Below are 17,723 nucleotides of genomic sequence, written 5' to 3' on the forward strand. Positions count from 1 at the left end.
AAGAGAACAGAGAGGCTCTGCTTTGTGCTTATATTCTCCTCCTGTGTGTTTGTGTGTGCAGAGTTTCTACCAGAGCCAAATGTCATCGACTCCTCACTGAAGTCGTCCACCAGTCCAACCACTGGGATCCAGCTGCTGCTCTCTAACTGGTCCACACAGCAGCTCAGACCTGACACATTCACTGTAAACACACTGGTTTATATTCTGTTTGTTCTCCTCATGAAAGAAACCTCACACAACCTCTGAGGGCAGAAAGTTCAAATGGAGAGTTTTTGTTATTTTCTTTTATAAAGAAGCTGGAAAAATTTAACTTTCTTAATTTAGTTTTTAAATTTTTTATATAAAAAAGAAAAATTTTCTTCATCAGGCCTTTCAGAATAAAAGCATGACCAAGACGTAATTTATACATAAACAATAATAAATGTTATGTAACTAAATTGTAGATGTAATCCAAGTTTCATGTCTTCAGTAACTTTCCTGTTATTTATATGTTATTTCTAAGTGTGCTGTCGTCTCCACAGCAGTGATCTGGTTTCTCTGCAGGTTCAATAAACTTTGGTCTCACTTGATCTTCTCGTGTGCTTCTGTGGGTTTCACAAAGATGTCTGATGGAAAACGTGAGTCGTTTTCTTTTCCTGGTGGGAACATGGAACCAGTCCTAGATTGGTCACTGACTCTGTAAATACTGAGGTACGACCATGAACACAGCTGTCTGAGCCCTCGTGCAAAGTCCTGGTTGAGCCAGTTACACCGACACCTTTTTATGACCAAGTTATTTATTTTTTGTTTTCTGTTCGTAGCATCAAGAGACTACAGCTGTACAAACTTGTTATATAATGACAGTTAATGTCTAAATGTTGTCTCTCGTTACAGTTTCAGAGTCAAAGTGAGAGAAAGTCAGTGAGCAGGTTTTCTGTCAGGTTTTTAATGCAGTTTGATTCTTGCTTAGATCCAGTTTACACATCAGCTCAGTGAGGTTTGTTTGGGTCCAGCTCAGATTCAGTTTCACTGCAGAATTATTCATGAAGCAGCAGGAAACAACAACCATCTGAAGGCACTTTTACAGTAAAAACACGAGAAACAGAAAGTCCCTGAAAACAGCTGAACTGAGTCAACAGGTCACAAAGTTACATTAAAAAAATAAACATGAAACCTCATCATCCACTATTGTAACGTGCATTAAAAGCATATATATTAAAGAACAATAACAAAGTTAAGAAGTGCGTTCAGTGCTTAAAGCTGTAATAATCAGAAGCTCCTCTGATACAAACATGAGAGAAGCAGCAGGTAGTTTGATATTAACCTCCTAGGACCTGGCGTCTGTGATCCACACAAATCTGTGGTCACAACTGTGAGTTAAGTGGTGTGATATATGGAGGCGATTGTGCATGTTTCACTTTGCTGGTATAATGAGGTTTGGTATTACAGGGGAGGTCATTTCACTCTGGACAGTAGAGTAGAGTGCTGTGAGACTGAGTTGTGAGCTCGTGGTTCTGGTAAGACTGAGCAGGCGAACAGCAGCGTGGTTCCTGTGTTCACTCTCTCACCTGTTTTACAGGATCGTAATCTGGCTGCGCCCTCTACAGCTGGGCCTGTAACACATCCACACATGTGGACATCACATTTTGGGTCGTCTAGACCAAAATACAGAATTTTACTCTACAGGGACCTGATATCCACGTACGAGGACGTTATACTGACACTGTTCTATGAAATTTAAAATAAATGTCCTCATATGTGGATCCCATTTTTCTTAGAAACAAAAATCAGATTAAAAAAAAATCTGGTAATTCTTTGTTTTCACATTCATCAGGTCCCAATCAGCCCAAATATCAAAGAGAAATTAAAAATGCCATGAAAGAGTTTGAGTGTTAGCAGGTTAAAGTAAAAGTTAAAGAGATGTTAGCTCAGCAGGAGGTCGAGACGCTATGATGTACGTTTAAATGTTTCCTGGATTGTTTGTCGACATTGACACCAAAGAAAAAGAAAATATAAAAATAATTATGAATCTTTTTTTGGCAATTCTTAATGACATGTGTGACATTTGACTCTGCACATGTTTCATGATTAGAAAACCACAACTGTCTTTATCCTGAGTGCTCAGTGTCACCTCTGAGAAGCTGAAACAGCTGGAAAAAACTGAAACCTTTCAAACAGACTGAAGTTCAACTGGAGGCTAGTATGAACCCTGCTTCTGTCGTTTACGTGTTTTGTAGATCAAAACACAAACAACAGCAGCAACAAGAAGCACAGCAGAAACTACCAAACCAACAATCAGTCCAACAGATCCATCCTCCTTCCCTCCATCCTGTCCATCTCCTCCCAGCTGACCTGCAGGAGAGAAACAGGTGTGAGGTGTCAGCTGTCAGGTAGGTGATGAGTGAAGAACAGAACAGAATCAAACTGCTGTCAGACATTATCTACTGCACTCTGATCACATCACTCAGACCAGCTGCTTTCTACAAAGTCTCATCAACAACATCTTTAGAAACAAACATCAACAAGCAGGAAGCAGCTTCACCTCTGATCACACACACACTCAACTCTACTCACTCACCTGGAGGATCAACATGAAGGTTGATGCTGCTGATGGGTTTATTGTTCCTCCCTTTTGAGAAGACACGACACTCGTATGTTCCACTATTATTAACCGTTACATTCTTCAGAATCAGAGACACGTCTCCATCCTTCATCTGTCTGTCCTGCAGATCCACCCGGTTCTTAAAAGATGGATGCTGGTCGTCTGGAACAGACAGATCGTCCCGGTACAAAAGGACATATTCTGACTCCAGATCAGCTCGGCTCCATTTTACTACTATGTTGTTGTTTGGAGCTCGACATGTCAGAATGACGTTGTGTCCAGACTCAGCTGTGACGTTTTTGTGGTCTGAAAAGGAAACACAGAGCAGAGAGGTTACAGATGAAAGTTTGATCTGTTCACTTCTACACCAGCCAATCAGCAAAGAGTTGTACACACTGGGTTCAGCACATTAGGCTAAATGTTCATCACACACACACAATATGAACCTGAATCTGTGAAACAAACTGTGTCCTGATTGTTCTCACATTAAGAAATGAATCAAACAAACATGTTGAGGTAGTCCGACTCGAATGTCAAGGAAGGTTGTAGCGAAGCAGACTACACAGAAATTTCAGGTTTGCAGACGTGAGCAATTTATTTACAATGAACTCCGTTTAATGTGTAACTTAACAAAACTTTCCCCAAAAGTAACTCGATTAACAAAACCCATCAGTTCATGGACCTGGTAACACAGCTCACCTCTCCTCTAAAACTCTACACAGATGATTAAAAAGACACAAAACCTCCTCACACTTCTAATTGACACATTTACGTAAATAAATGGCTCCGTTTACATAAACAAGATTCAACAAACCCCTTCAGAACTTGAAACAAACAAAATGAAGCATTTCTATGGAAAAAGAAACCCCTCCGCTTGATGTCACATCAGCAGGACTTAAAACAACAAAATGCTAGGCAGGCGTTTCCCACCTGCACACCAGTTGGTGGCGATAATGCACCATTTGCTAGTGATGGGCAGATGAAGCCTCATGAAGCACTGAAGCTTTTCATCCAATTGGTTCACCCCAACGCAAAGCTTCTTGAAGCTTCATTTGCTCTAGTAGGACACCTACTGGACGTAAAAATATTAGTTGGCATGAATTTGAAGAGTGTGGCCTTTTGGTTGTGTTTTGTGGTGGTGTCATTTGTCATTGTGGTGGTGTGTCTGTGTGAGTGAAAGACAGAGAGGGAGAGCGAGCGACAGAATTTCTGTTATAACCTTCATTTTATGGAGGCACAGTGTGAGCACTCGGGTCGCATCAGAGCATCGGGTCGTATAGTGTGAGACCCTGCATCGTGACCTATGAACTTCTAACCCCTGCGAGTCAATCGTACAGTTTGAGCAGGAGCTGAATCGCGCGACTGAAAAAAATCGCACAGTGTTTGCCCAGCATAAGACAGCTGTGCCTCGACACTCCCTCTGCTGGTCGGTTATAAACTTTGTTTTATAAAAAAAATCTTCTGTTAACAAAGTAATTGTGCCAAACTGTTCGTGTGTGAGTACATCTATAAACTAACACCCACTTTTCCGCATGACAGAAGAGGTTTGGTGACAGGAGACCTGCGTCTCTGTGAGCGGCCAAAACTAAAACAGCTCTAACAACTAAAAGCGCTCAGCTGTAGTAAGAAATGAATCAATAGGATTTTGATATAAAACTCACCTGCACAGGTAAACCTAACGAGGGAGAAGGACACAAAAGTCCAGCAGAGCGTCGAAGGTGCTGCAGCAGTCATCATGAACCTGAAGTGAGGCACCGACCGAGTCTTTTCCAAAAGCTGTGATGCTTTTGGTCAGTGCGATGCTGCCTTTAGGTGCACTCTGTTGCTGTGACAGCCTGGTTATAATAGTCTTAGAAATACGTAAGCAAGTCCTTATACCAATGCAAACATTGTTTATCACCTTCTTGTGTATAAAACATGAAAACTATCTCCAAGGGTCCTGGCGACGTGACGAACAAAGATCTTTTTCTGGAAATTTAACGATAAAATTTGATATTGAAATTTTAGATCATGTTTTAATTTTGTGACGTCAGCACTGAACCTTGTGAAAAGCTGGAACAAAAGGAACAAGAGAGGTGATGACAGATGTGATGTGTTCATGCCAACAAATGAAATTTAAGAAAAATAAATAAAGACTTTAAAACAATCTGCTGTCTTTTCGTATGTAGATAGCTTAGTTTACGAGGTGCACCTAAAGGTATCTTTAGTTGCGCCTCCTAAAACGAAGGAGGCTGTCACGTGGTCGGTCAAAAAGATGGCGAAAAGAGTCCTGCGCATGCTTCCTTCCAGCTTTCCTATTGGACAAGACTGTGTTCATTCATTTGCATGTTGTCCCCGTGTTTGCGTGGGTTCCCTCCGGGTACTCCGGCTTCCTCCCACCGTCCAAAGACATGCAGCTTGTGGGGATAGGTTAATTGGATAATTCAAAATGCCACTAGGTGTGAATGTGCCTGTGAATGGTTGTCTGTCCCTGTGTGTTAGCCCTGCGCAGGCTGACGACCTGTCCAGGGTGTACCCTGCCTTTCGCCCTATGACAGCTGGAATTGGCTCCAGCGCCCCCCGCGACCCTGAAAAGGATAAGCGGAAGCGAATGGATGGATGTGTTCATTCCCGCCCTCTATCGCAATCTGCATACGTCAAATCTGCCTTTATTCAAAGAACAGAACAGAAACCATTTCGCGTCATTGTATGTACAAAGCAAGTGTAAAATAAAGTGGCAAATGTGAACTGGGATGTTGTGAGTGAAATATGACCTGCATCTGTTCAAATGGATTTTAGATCCTCAAAATCAATAAAATTAAAAAAAAAAAGGTTGTGGGGAAACTACACGTCTTGTCTGTGTGTGTGTTTTTATGGGACAGAGGTGACAGAGGTCAAGAAGACCCCGACCCTGTCATGGGAATCTATTCTGTGTGAAGATTGCACTGAGGCACTTTGGACTGGATGATTCTGGGTTGGTCGTGTATGTGAGGGAGGTGAAGTGCCCAGAATAAGCTGCTTTGTAAATGTGCGAGTAATTAAACGCACTTTGAGTGGTCAGTAGAACAGTATGAATGTAAGAACATGACCTGGCTGTCTATTGATGCTTGTAGTTTGTACCTGTAAGCACAAACACCCACAATGTAACAGATCTGACCTTTTAATAATGGCACCACGCTGAGTGTCTTGGGCAATGCATGATCATCGAAGACTGCATTCTCTCTGAAGGCCACCAGATGGCGATAGTTGCAAAAAGACACCTCTGACAACGTTCTTCATTTTGCTGCCTGAGTTCTGTTGTGCTCTCTCTGGTTAAGTAACTTTATGTCTCTGTTTGTAGCTTCTCTTAATTTTCGTTGCTGTAAAAATTAGTAACTGCACTTTGACCCTCATAGCCTCTCTGCTGTGTTTCTTTCACTCTTTCAGACTAGAAAGTCGTCCCAGCTGAGTCTGCACAGGACGTCACTCTGACATGTCGAGCTCCAAACAACGACTTCATAGTTATAGAGTGAAGAAGAGCTGACCTGGAAGATGAACATGTCCTTTAGTACTGAGACAAGCAGCTTGATCCAGAAAACCAGCATCCATCTTTTAACAACCGAGTGGATCTACAGGACAGACAGGATGGAGACGTGTCTCTGATTCTGAAGAATGTCACAACTTCAGATGCTGGAAAATGCAAGTAGCGTGTCTTCGGGAGAGGAACAAGCTGGAGGAAGAGAGCCCTTTTGAAGACTCCCCCATCAGCATCATCTACCTGAGTGTTGTTCCTCCAGGTGAGTGAGTAGAGTTGGGTGTGTGTGTGATCAGAGGTGAAGCTGCTTCCTGGTTGTTGATGTTGTTGTTTAAATGACTCAGATCAACCCAATTTTAATATGTTTTTAAATCTCAGAAACAAATGTCAGATTAAAAAAAAAAACAAAAAAACAATCTGGTTATTCTTTGTTTTCACATTCATCAGGTCCCAATCAGCCCAAATATCAAAGAGAAATTAAAAATGCCATGAAAGAGTTTGAGTCTCAGGGGGTTAAAGTAAAAGTTAAAGAGACGTTAGCTCAGCAGCTGGTCGAAACTCTATGATGTACGTTTAAACATAAAACCTGAAAATGTTTCCTGGAATGTTTGTCGACATTTTACACCAAAGAAAATTTAAAAATAATTACAAATCTTTTTTTGGCACTTCTTCATGGCATGTGTGACATGCCTGCACATGTTTCACTTACATGATTGGAAAACCAATTGTCTTTACCCTGAGTGCTCAGTGTCACTTCTGAGAAGCTGATTTAACTGAAATATGGAGTTTATTCACAAAGCACCAGGAAACAACAACAACCAGCATCTGAAGGCTCTTTTACAGTAAAAACATTTTAATCAGAAACTCCCTGAAAACTGCATGAACTGAGTCAACAAGTCAGAAGGTTTCTGATAAAAACAAAAAGAAAACTAAACAACATTCCTACTTATAGAAATAAATATATTACATACAGTGTGCAATAACAAAGTTAAGAAGTGCGTTCAGTGCTTAAAGCCGTATATAATACACATCAGAAGCTTCTGTGATATAAACATGAGTGTTTTATCTGTTCAAAGTGAAGCAGCAGGTAGTTTGATATTAAAAGTAAAGTTAAAGAGACGTTAGCTCAGCAGGAGGTCGAGAGCAGGAAGTAGCAGCTACAGCTCACAGTACAAACAGAACATGTTTGATGTTAGTAACCTTACATTTGTTTTGTAAGCAGTTTAGACTTTTATAATACTAAACTTACTGAACTATTTTTCTATTACCCATAAAAACCAACTCTATAATGGACATTTAAACATAAAACCTGAAAAGGTTTCCTGGACTAAAATTAAAAGAACATTTAAAACCCATAAAAATCTTTTTTGCCACTTCTTGATGGCATGTGTGACATTTCAGTTTGCTCCTGTTTCACTTACATGATTGAAAAACCACAACTGGCTTTACCCTGAGTGCTCAGTGTCACCTCTGAAACAGCAGGAGTCTCAGATCAGCTGGAAAACACTGAGACATTTCCAACAGGCTGACATTCAACTGGAGGCTCGTATGTACCCTAGTTACGTTGTTTAAGTTTTCTGTAGATCAAAAAACAAACACCAACAACAGCAACAGCAGCGACAATAACCCCAACTGGAAGACCAACTTTCAGTCCAACAGATCCATCCTCCTTCCCTGCCTCCTTCCCTCCATCCTCTGTGTGTCCTCCTGTCTGACCTGCAGGTGAGAAACAGGTGTGAGGTGTCAGCTGTCAGGTAGGTGATGAGTGAAGAACAGAACAGAATCAAACTGCTGTCAGACATTATCTACTGCACTCTGATCACATCACTCAGACCAGCTGCTTTCTACAAAGTCTCATCAACAACATCTTTAGAAACAAACATCAACAAGCAGGAAGCAGCTTCACCTCTGATCACACACACACTCAACTCTACTCACTCACCTGGAGAAACATTTAAGCTGATGGTGGTGATTGGCTTAGTCTTCAGATGAGCTCTCTTCCTGCGGTTTGCTCCTCTCATGAACACACGACACTCGTATGTTCCAGTGTCATTAATCGTCACATCCTTCAGAATCAGAGACACGTCTCCATCCTTCATCTGTCTGTCCTGCAGATCCACCCGGTTCTTAAAAGATGGATGCTGGTTGTCTGGAACAAACAGATCATCCCGGTACAAGAGGACATAATCTGGCTGCAGGTCAGTTCTGCTCCACTCTACCACTATGATGTTCTTGTTTGGAGCTCCACATGTCAGAGTGACATCCTGCCCAGACTCAGCTGTGATGCTTTTGTGCCCTAAAAGAGAAAACAACACAGAGCAGAGAGGATACAGATGTCTAAGTATAACTGTTCACTTTTACAGCTGCCCCCCCCCCCAGTCATCTTTTTGCCTTTGTTGTGACGATAGTTTACATCATAGCACAGAGGGAAAAGCTCATTTGCTGCCACCTTAAGTGGTGCGATATTGATTTCCGCCAGTAGGTGGCATGGTGGCTCAGAAAAATGAATTACTGGCAAAGTAATCCCCTACAGAAGTAATGCAGGCCAGTTATTGTAATGGAAGCTGCCAGTAACACAGAACTGCTGTTTTGCTGGTTCAAGTGACAGCAGTATACGATATTACATTCATGTAAAGTTGATACTTATTTAAAGTGACATGTTTGAAGTGTAATTCCTGTTTATAAGGCCTTTAATGAGACCAAATAAAGAAGTTAATTCATATTATCCGTGGGTAAAGCTAGTAACGTTTGTGTGCTAGCTAAGTGATGTTAATCTCCTGCATTAGACTGTGTAACCGTGCTGTTCCATCAGAAATGTGATAGAAAACAATTTGGTTTAAGTTAAAGTTATAAGATATGTTTTAGCAAACCAGCCAGTACATCTTATGTTGTGTATTATTAACTGGTTTATTATCTATAAGTTAATCTGATTACTAAAGTTCTATTACATGTAATCCCTAAAAAAAAGTAACGTAGGCCAGTTATTGTAATGGAAGCCATGAGTAACACAGAACTGCTGTTTAGCTGTGCTTCATAGCATCCATCCATCTGCTTCAGCTTATACTTTTCAGTGGCGCTGGAGCCTATCCCCGTGTTTCATAGCAATAAATCTCAATGTGCACCTGGATGAGCCTTGTCTTCCTTCAGTGTGTAACGTACACACTGGATCTATCACATCAGGCTAAAGGGTCACCAGACACACCACAGACACGAACACACACACATGTTTATGCCAGTGTACCATCACAGTGCAAAATATTCAAAATAAATATAAATAGATATTCAGCTCCAGCTTCTGTAAACCTTCATTTCTGTGCAGAGTTTGCCTGATTTTTTCCACCTTAAGAAAAACAAAAATCTGTTCTAAATAATAATAAAAACGATCTATTATTTATTGTAATATATGTTTTTATTATAATATGTTTTTATTCCATAGGAGAAAAAAATACAGCTGCTGCAAAATAAAACCAAGACAGTGATGTTCATTTGAGTCCTGTGGCTGATCAGTTAGTGTGACCACTGTGGGACATCAACATGCTCTCAAGGTGATGATGAGCTTTTATTTCTGGCTATGAAACAAACCAATATACACACACATGCCTGCATAATATGTACGCACATACACACAACGTAGTACACACGTTTATCACTACACCACGATCAATACTTGATTCACCATCAGCACTTTTAAGGACTCAAAAGAAAAACATCTATGTATAAATTAAAATAAAGCTAGGATTCAGCTATAATTTATATCTACTGTAGCACCCTCAAGGATTGACGTACGCACGATGTAGTTATAAAACAGGGTTTATTCTGGTCTTGACAACCCGTGAGAACTGCTCACGGACAAAACAATAAAACAAAAACATCACATCAAAATGCGCTCTTGTACGTAGTGTCAAACAATCAAAAATCCTTAATTACAGAAAATAAACATTTAAAATACACAAACCTCGTGAGCTGACATCCAGGAGGTGCTAAATAGTCCTTTATGGCCTTATTGCCTTATCTTCCATCTTCTTTGTCAATTATTTCCACTCTTCAAACGATATTTTCTCCATGTGTGGAGCTGCCTGTGAGCTGCAGCATGCAGACACCATGTGCGCTAGCAAAAGAAAAGTGGCTGGGTGGAGACCCAAACAGCAAAGCTGTACCCTACACAGTTCACCACCAGAGGGCGCAAAGGAACAAACCCCAAAGTCTTAACAAATATCAAATACAACAAACATCAAATGCAAAAGGCCGTTACATCTACCATCTAATTATATCCACCGTTTCATTATTCTCCCAAAAGGTTTCAAAGAGTTTTTTTATGGAATATCACCTGAACATTAGTAAACTTGTTCCACAGTTTTACTCTACAAATGGAAATTAAAAAAAACTGTTAATGCATTAGGATTAACAGCAGTTTTCTTTTCCCCCTACCTCAGCGTAGGGGGAAAAGTTAAACTTTTTTAAAGTTTAATTTTTCCTCAGGTTACAGTCCTCTTCTCTGTCAAAAAACATCTTTTGCTAGCATTATATCTGGTTCAGCTTTATACATGATTTGTGCAGTTTTATATTTTATGAGGTCCATGGACTTTGAGGTACTTGACTTCAAAACAGAAAGTTAATGTGCAAATGTGTAAATTCAGCCTAAATAATGATCCTGACAGCTGTTTTCTGAAGTTTACATAAACATTTATATGTTGCCCCAGGCTTTACCACTGTCCTCTAAGTGTGGCAAATCTAAGTGTGCATAGCAAATTTTATTACTTATCAGTGTTTATGTTAAATTGTGTTTTTCATTGTCGAACTCAGACATTTTGTATCAAAGACATTATTTATTTACAACATTATTTATCAACATTTTGCTATTGAGAACTCGTTTCTATCTGTTTAGTAGTTTCACGGTTATGACTGAAGAGTTTATTTTAAATGAGCTCCAGGATCTGTGAGTTTCCCTCTGTGGATAAATAAAGTGTTTATCTAAATACCTGCCTGTGTATGTGTACACCTTTTAGTACATCTAAACACTAACATCCACTTTCTCACATGACAGAAGAGGTTTGGTGTCAGGAGACCTGTGTCCTCTGTGTGAGCAGCTCACATAAACTGATAGGATTTTAAAATCAAACTCACCTGCACAGGTAAACCCCACGAAGGAGACAGACAGTAAAGTCCAGCAGATCCACGGAGATGTTACAGCAAACATGTTTTATGAAGCACACTCGGAGCACTCGCGGGTTTATATTGGGAGTCACTTCCTCCTCAGCCTCCACTATTTCACTGCTACGTCACAGTCACTCTGGTTACTGTACTGTGACTGTCACTCTGTGACATACTGTGTAAAAAACCGCGGTAAAGTGAGCCGTCATTTGTGAGCCGCGGTCAAGCCAGCCGCCTCTTATCCGCCGCATAAATTTCCTTCCGCTTTTACACCAGTCTTTACGGTAGCGCGTTTTCGCTTTATGTGCCGATTGAAAGCCTATACCCGCGCGCACGTGCACGCGCGCGAACAGTCGCACGCGCATGCGCGCACACAAATTACAATGAAACAGCTCAATACAGTCAATACAATTATGGAAATGTCAGAAATTCATTAAAAATCATCCCGAGTAGTTGAGGTCCAACTTTCAACAGATTCCTTATCTGGGACACCTACTGTACCTCTGGGCCAGGTTTCATCTCAATCTGCTGCATCAATAATTGTTTAATATTGATGGATCAAAAGTGCTGCTGAGAGAGTCATGACAGGGACTATAAAGAGACAGCATATTTGCTTGTCTTCACTGACTCGCTTTGAAATCCAGATTTTAATTTTGGAATATTAGGTGTACTTGTGGTTCCTATAGAATTTTAAGGTTGAACGGTAATCAGAGTCTTCATCTCTTAGACCTCTCTTCTGTGGATGCAGCTCACATCATTCTGTACAATACGATCATTTTTAATTCTACAACTGTTTATAACCTGCATAGTTCACATTTCTGTATAGCTGTATATCTCATATTCTGTATAGTTTTTTTTATTTCATATTCTGTATAGTTTTTTATATTTATATCCTGTTCATAGCCTGTACATAGCTTGTACTCACTACAGCCTGTAACTATACTTATAGTTATAGCATATTCATAACATACCTTCATACCGTGTACATTGTAACATACCATAATAGACCCATTTCTGTAATATACTTACATATCTATATTATTGCTAATATATATTCTAATATATCTATATCATGGCTAAAGCACTTCTGGATGGATGCAAACTGCATTTTCTTGCCTTGTACCTGTGACATGTGCAATGACAATAAAGTTGAATTCTATTCTAAATTAATTCAGAAGACAAACACCCATCTCTGCTTTTGAGATTAGCATTAAAACCCTCAGTTTTGACAAATAATACAGTTATAGTGGATCAGGTGCCCCTGAATCTTCCCTTATTTGTGCTGCAATAAGCCTAGGCTCTTGCGGGCTTCCCATCATGTATGAATTTTTTTCCTTCTTTGCTCGTTCTGTGTTTATACACCTCTCTGCATTTAATCATTAGTTAGTATGTATCTCTTGCATAGTGTATATGTTTTCCTGTCTCCTTTTCATCAACCTCAGCCAGTCACAGTAGATGGCTGTCTCTCCTTGAGCCTGTTTCTGCCAGATGTTTCTACCTCTTCAAATGGAGTTTTTCCTTCCCACTCACACTAAATGTTAGTTCATATGGGGTACTTAAATTGTTGGGGTTTTCTTTGTATTATTGTTGTGTTTTTACCCAGCAACATAAAGTGTCTTTAGGTGACTGTTGTTGTGATTTGGCGCTGTACAGGGAGTGCAGAATTATTAGGCAAATGAGTATTTTGTCCACATCATGCTCTTCATGCATGTTGTCTTACTCCAAGCTGTATAGGCTCCAAAGCCTACTACCAACTAAGCATATTAGGTGATGTGCATCTCTGTAATGAGAAGGGGTGTGGTCTAATGACATCAACACCCTATATCAGGTGTGCATAATTATTAGGCAACGTCCTTTCCTTTGGCAAAATGGGTCAAAAGAAGGACTTGACAGGCTCAGAAAAGTCTAAAATAGTGAGATATCTTGCAGAGGGATGCAGCAGTCTCAAAATTGCAAAGCTTCTGAAGCGTGATCATCGAACAATCAAGCGTTTCATTCAAAATAGTCAACAGGGTCGCAAGAAGCGTGTGGAAAAACCAAGGTGCAAAATAACTGCCCATGAACTGAGAAAAGTCAAGCGTGCAGCTGCCAAGATGCCACTTGCCACCAGTTTGGCCATATTTCAGAGCTGCAACATCACTGGAGTGCCCAAAAGCACAAGGTGTGCAATACTCAGAGACATGGCCAAGGTAAGAATGGCTGAAAGACGACCACCACTGAACAAGACACACAAGCTGAAACGTCAAGACTGGGCCAAGAAATATCTCAAGACTGATTTTTCTAAGGTTTTATGGACTGATGAAATGAGAGTGAGTCTTGATGGGCCAGATGGATGGGCCCGTGGCTGGATTGGTAAAGGGCAGAGAGCTCCGGTCCGACTCAGACGCCAGCAAGGTGGAGGTGGAGTACTGGTTTGGGCTGGTATCATCAAAGATGAGCTTGTGGGGCCTTTTCGGGTTGAGGATGGAGTCAAGCTCAACTCCCAGTCCTACTGCCAGTTCCTGGAAGACACCTTCTTCAAGCAGTGGTACAGGAAGAAGTCTGCATCCTTCAAGAAAAACATGATTTTCATGCAGGACAATGCTCCATCACACGCATCCAAGTACTCCACAGCGTGGCTGGCAAGAAAGGGTATAAAAGAAGAAAAACTAATGACATGGCCACCTTGTTCACCTGATCTGAACCCCATTGAGAACCTGTGGTCCATCATCAAATGTGAGATTTACAAGGAGGGAAAACAGTACACCTCTCTGAACAGTGTCTGGGAGGCTGTGGTTGCTGCTGCACGCAATGTTGATGGTGAACAGATCAAAACACTGACAGGATCCATGGATGGCAGGCTTTTGAGTGTCCTTGCAAAGAAAGGTGGCTATATTGGTCACTGATTTGTTTTTGTTTTGTTTTTGAATGTCAGAAATGTATATTTGTGAATGTGGAGATGTTATATTGGTTTCACTGGTAAAAATAAATAATTGAAATGGGTATATATTTGTTTTTTGTTAAGTTGCCTAATAATTCTGCACAGTAATAGTCACCTGCACACACAGATATCCCCCTAAAATAGCTAACACTAAAAACAAACTAAAAACTACTTCCAAAAACATTCAGCTTTGATATTAATGAGTTTTTTGGGTTCATTGAGAACATGGTTGTTGTTCAATAATAAAATTATTCCTCAAAAATACAACTTGCCTAATAATTCTGCACTCCCTGTATAAATAGAATAGAATAGAATCGAGTACTTCAGACCGGGAGATTGGCAAAATGTATAAATAGGGTGGCAATTAGGGGAATTGGAGACAGCTGTGTAACACAGCAGGGATACATTGGGAATAAGAAGAAAGTGGACGTAAGACTCAACACAAGAAAGAGACAAGAGGCCACCAAACTGGTCGCACTCTAGAGCCCTGTACAATATCTTTACACAAATACAAATGGCTGATATGAAGTCAAACAAGAATACCAACCCCACGTGACCCACAAAACAAAGTTGGAATGCTAGATCTAGATATTTTAAGACTGACTATCTGGAAAAAAAGCTGCAAACTGATCTTTAAACCTCTAAAAGTAGACTTTAGATGTGCTGCTCAACTTTCAAAGCATCCTACATGTAGGAAAATGAAAGATTTACTCTGAAAAATATGCAGTTAAGATTGGTCCAGTTTTTTCATGTATGCTTACTTAATCTACTTCATCTTTCCCCTGACTCAGATGTGTTATTGTGATTCTTGAACTATACTAATCTAGGCTCTAATGCCTCATTCTTAATCTCACGTCTCATGCCACTTCTGCATGCAGTCCTCATGATGACACGAAGAAATATCTTGAAAAATTATTATTCAAAAAATTATTTAGTATTAAGGCAATGTGAGCAGTGTTACAGGCATAGCCCTTTAAGAATGTAGCCTCACGGGTGGTGTAGTCTGTTCTGCAGGAAGAACATTCAGGACTAATCATCAAATATTCACACAGTAAAGGAGGAAAATTACGTTTTTCATACTCCGTCTGACTTGTACTGTGGGGATGATTCCCTTTCTGTTACGTCTCCCCAACCACAGTCTGAATGAGGAAGCTGCTTTTTGCACAGAACAAATAAGAGGTCACACAGCTCCAAAAGTCCTTTCCTTCCCACTGTCAACAAAGCACTTGCTCTTAGGGGGTCATGTTTTTTCATTATCGTGGTTCATTGTAATAAAAAATTGCAGGTTAAAGGCAAAAACATAACTCAAATGTGTTTGTGGAAAAGCACAAATCCACTCAGATGTCTCATAGTAACAAACATGTCTGGTCTCATATGATAAACAGCATCATGTGCTTAGATGCAACCTGGAACCTGTTTTAATGTTCTTTAAATCTCTTGTTAACTTTATGAAAGATCTCATGTCACACAAACAATGGATCGGATTAGTTTCATCTTTAAGCTGTTAAGTGAGTGATGTATTTCTAAAGCAAACACACTAATCCGCATAGTTCACTGAACCTTTCTGCCGTCAGATGATCATATCACTAACAGTGATATCAGCTGAGGGCCTTTCGTCCTCTGCATAGCTGAAAGTTATTTTTAATGAAGATTACTTTCAGCCTGAGTCACTGTGGGATTACTGAACCACAATGGAGACAAAATGGAAAGTAGAAAATCATAAATGCAACAATGATAACAGTAATAATAAAGCTAATTAATAACAGCAGAATCTCTTTAATATGTCAAGAAGGCAGGTGTGGCTTTCTGTTTACACTGATCCTTATTTTACTTATAAACACATTTACAAAGATTTTACTGCATAAGCTTTACTTTGGTATAAAAACTCCATCCATCCATCCATCCATCCATCCATCCATCCATCCATCCATTTTCATCCGCTTTATCCGAGGCCGGGTCGCGGGGGCAGCAGCCTAAGCAAAGAGGCCCAGACCTCCCTCTCCCCAGCCACCTCCTCCAGCTTATCCGGGGGAATACCAAGGCGTTCCCAGGCCAGCCGAGAGATATAATCTCTCCAGCGTGTCCTGGGTCTGCCCCGGGGCCTCCTCCCGGTGGGACATGCCTCGAACACCTCACCCAGGAGGCGCCCAGGGGGCATCCTTGTCAGATGCCGGAACCACCTCAGCTGACTCCTTTCGATGTGGAGCAGCAGCGGCTCTACTCTGAGCCCCTCCCGGATGGCCGAACTTCTCACCCTATCTCTAAGGGAGAGGCCAGCCACCCTTCGGAGGAAGCTCATTTCTGCCGCTTGTATCCGCGATCTCGTTCTTTCGGTCACTACCCACAGCTCGTGGCCATAGGTGAGGGTAGGGACGTAGATCGACCGGTAAATTGAGAGCTTCGCTTTTACACTCAGCTCCCTCTTCACCACGACGGACCGGTGCAGCGTCCGCATTACTGCAGCTGCAGCACCAATCCGTCTGTCGATCTCCGGCTCCCTTCTCCCATCACTCGCGAACAAGACCCCGAGATACTTGAACTCCTCCACTTGGGGCAGGAACTCATCCCCGACCCGGAGTGGGCACTCCACCCTTTTCCGGCTGAGAACCATGGCCTCAGATTTGGAGGTGCTGATCCTCATTCCCGCTGCTTCACACTCGGCTGCGAACCGCTCCAGTGCGAGCTGGAGGCCCTCACCCGATGAAGCCAACAGAACCACATCATCCGCAAAAATCAGAGATGAGATTCTGAGGCCACCAAAGCGAAAGCCTTGGCTGCGCCTAGAAATCCTGTCCATAAAAATTATGAACAGAACCGGAGACAAAGGGCAGCCCTGGCGGAGCCCATCACCCACCGGGAACGAGTCCGACTTATTGCCGGCAATGCGAACCAAGCTCTTGCAACGGTTGTATAGGGATCGAATGGCCCGTAGCAATGGGCCAGACACCCCATACTCCCACAGCACCTCCCACAGGACACCCCGAGGGACACGGTCGAATGCCTTCTCCAAGTCCACAAAACACATGTAGACTGGTTGGGCAAACTCCCATGCGCCCTCAAGTATCCTCGAGAGGATAAAGAGCTGGTCCAGTGTTCCGCGACCAGGACGAAAACCGCATTGTTCCTCCTGTATCCGAGGTTCGACTAGCGGACGAACTCTCCTTTCCAGCACCCTGGCATAGACTTTCCCAGGGAGGCTGAGGAGTGTGATCCCCCTGTAGTTGGAACACACCCTTCTTAAAGATGGGGACCACCACCCCGGTCTGCCAGTCCACAGGTACTGCCCCTGATCTCCACGCAACATTGCAAAGGCGTGTCAACCAGGACAGCCCTACAACGTCCAGAGCCTTCAGGAACTCGGGGCGGACCTCATCAACACCAGGGGCTCTGCCACCAAGGAGTTGTTTAACTGCCTCAGTGACCTCGCCCCCGGAAATTGGCGGGTCATTCCCCTCATCCCCAGACTCTGCTTCCTCCTCGGAAGACGTGTCAGTGGGATTAAGGAGGTCCTCGAAGTATTCCTTCCACCGCCTGACAATTTTCTCAGTCGACGTCAACAGCGCTCCGCCAGCACTATA

General features: G+C 41.8%; 2 long non-coding RNA genes across 2 annotated transcripts in view; one reads left to right on the forward strand and one right to left on the reverse strand.

Moving 5' to 3' along the window:
• The window catches only part of LOC113018114 (uncharacterized), a 12,072-nt gene extending 11,503 nt beyond the window's left edge, over window positions 1-569 (forward strand). The window contains exon 3 of the long non-coding RNA XR_013906416.1: window positions 62-569. This is a non-coding gene — a long non-coding RNA (uncharacterized LOC113018114). The remainder of the gene's footprint in view (window positions 1-61) is intronic.
• Window positions 1-17,367, reverse strand: part of LOC145425698 (uncharacterized) — a 25,389-nt gene extending 8,022 nt beyond the window's left edge. Inside the window, exon 1 of the long non-coding RNA XR_013906429.1 lies at window positions 16,968-17,367. This is a non-coding gene — a long non-coding RNA (uncharacterized LOC145425698). The remainder of the gene's footprint in view (window positions 1-16,967) is intronic.
• Between the last annotated feature and the right edge of the window lie 356 nt (window positions 17,368-17,723).

Source organism: Astatotilapia calliptera, chromosome 3 (assembly GCF_964374335.1).
Source record: "Astatotilapia calliptera chromosome 3, fAstCal68.1, whole genome shotgun sequence".
In the NCBI taxonomy this organism is placed as follows: Eukaryota; Metazoa; Chordata; class Actinopteri; order Cichliformes; family Cichlidae; genus Astatotilapia; species Astatotilapia calliptera.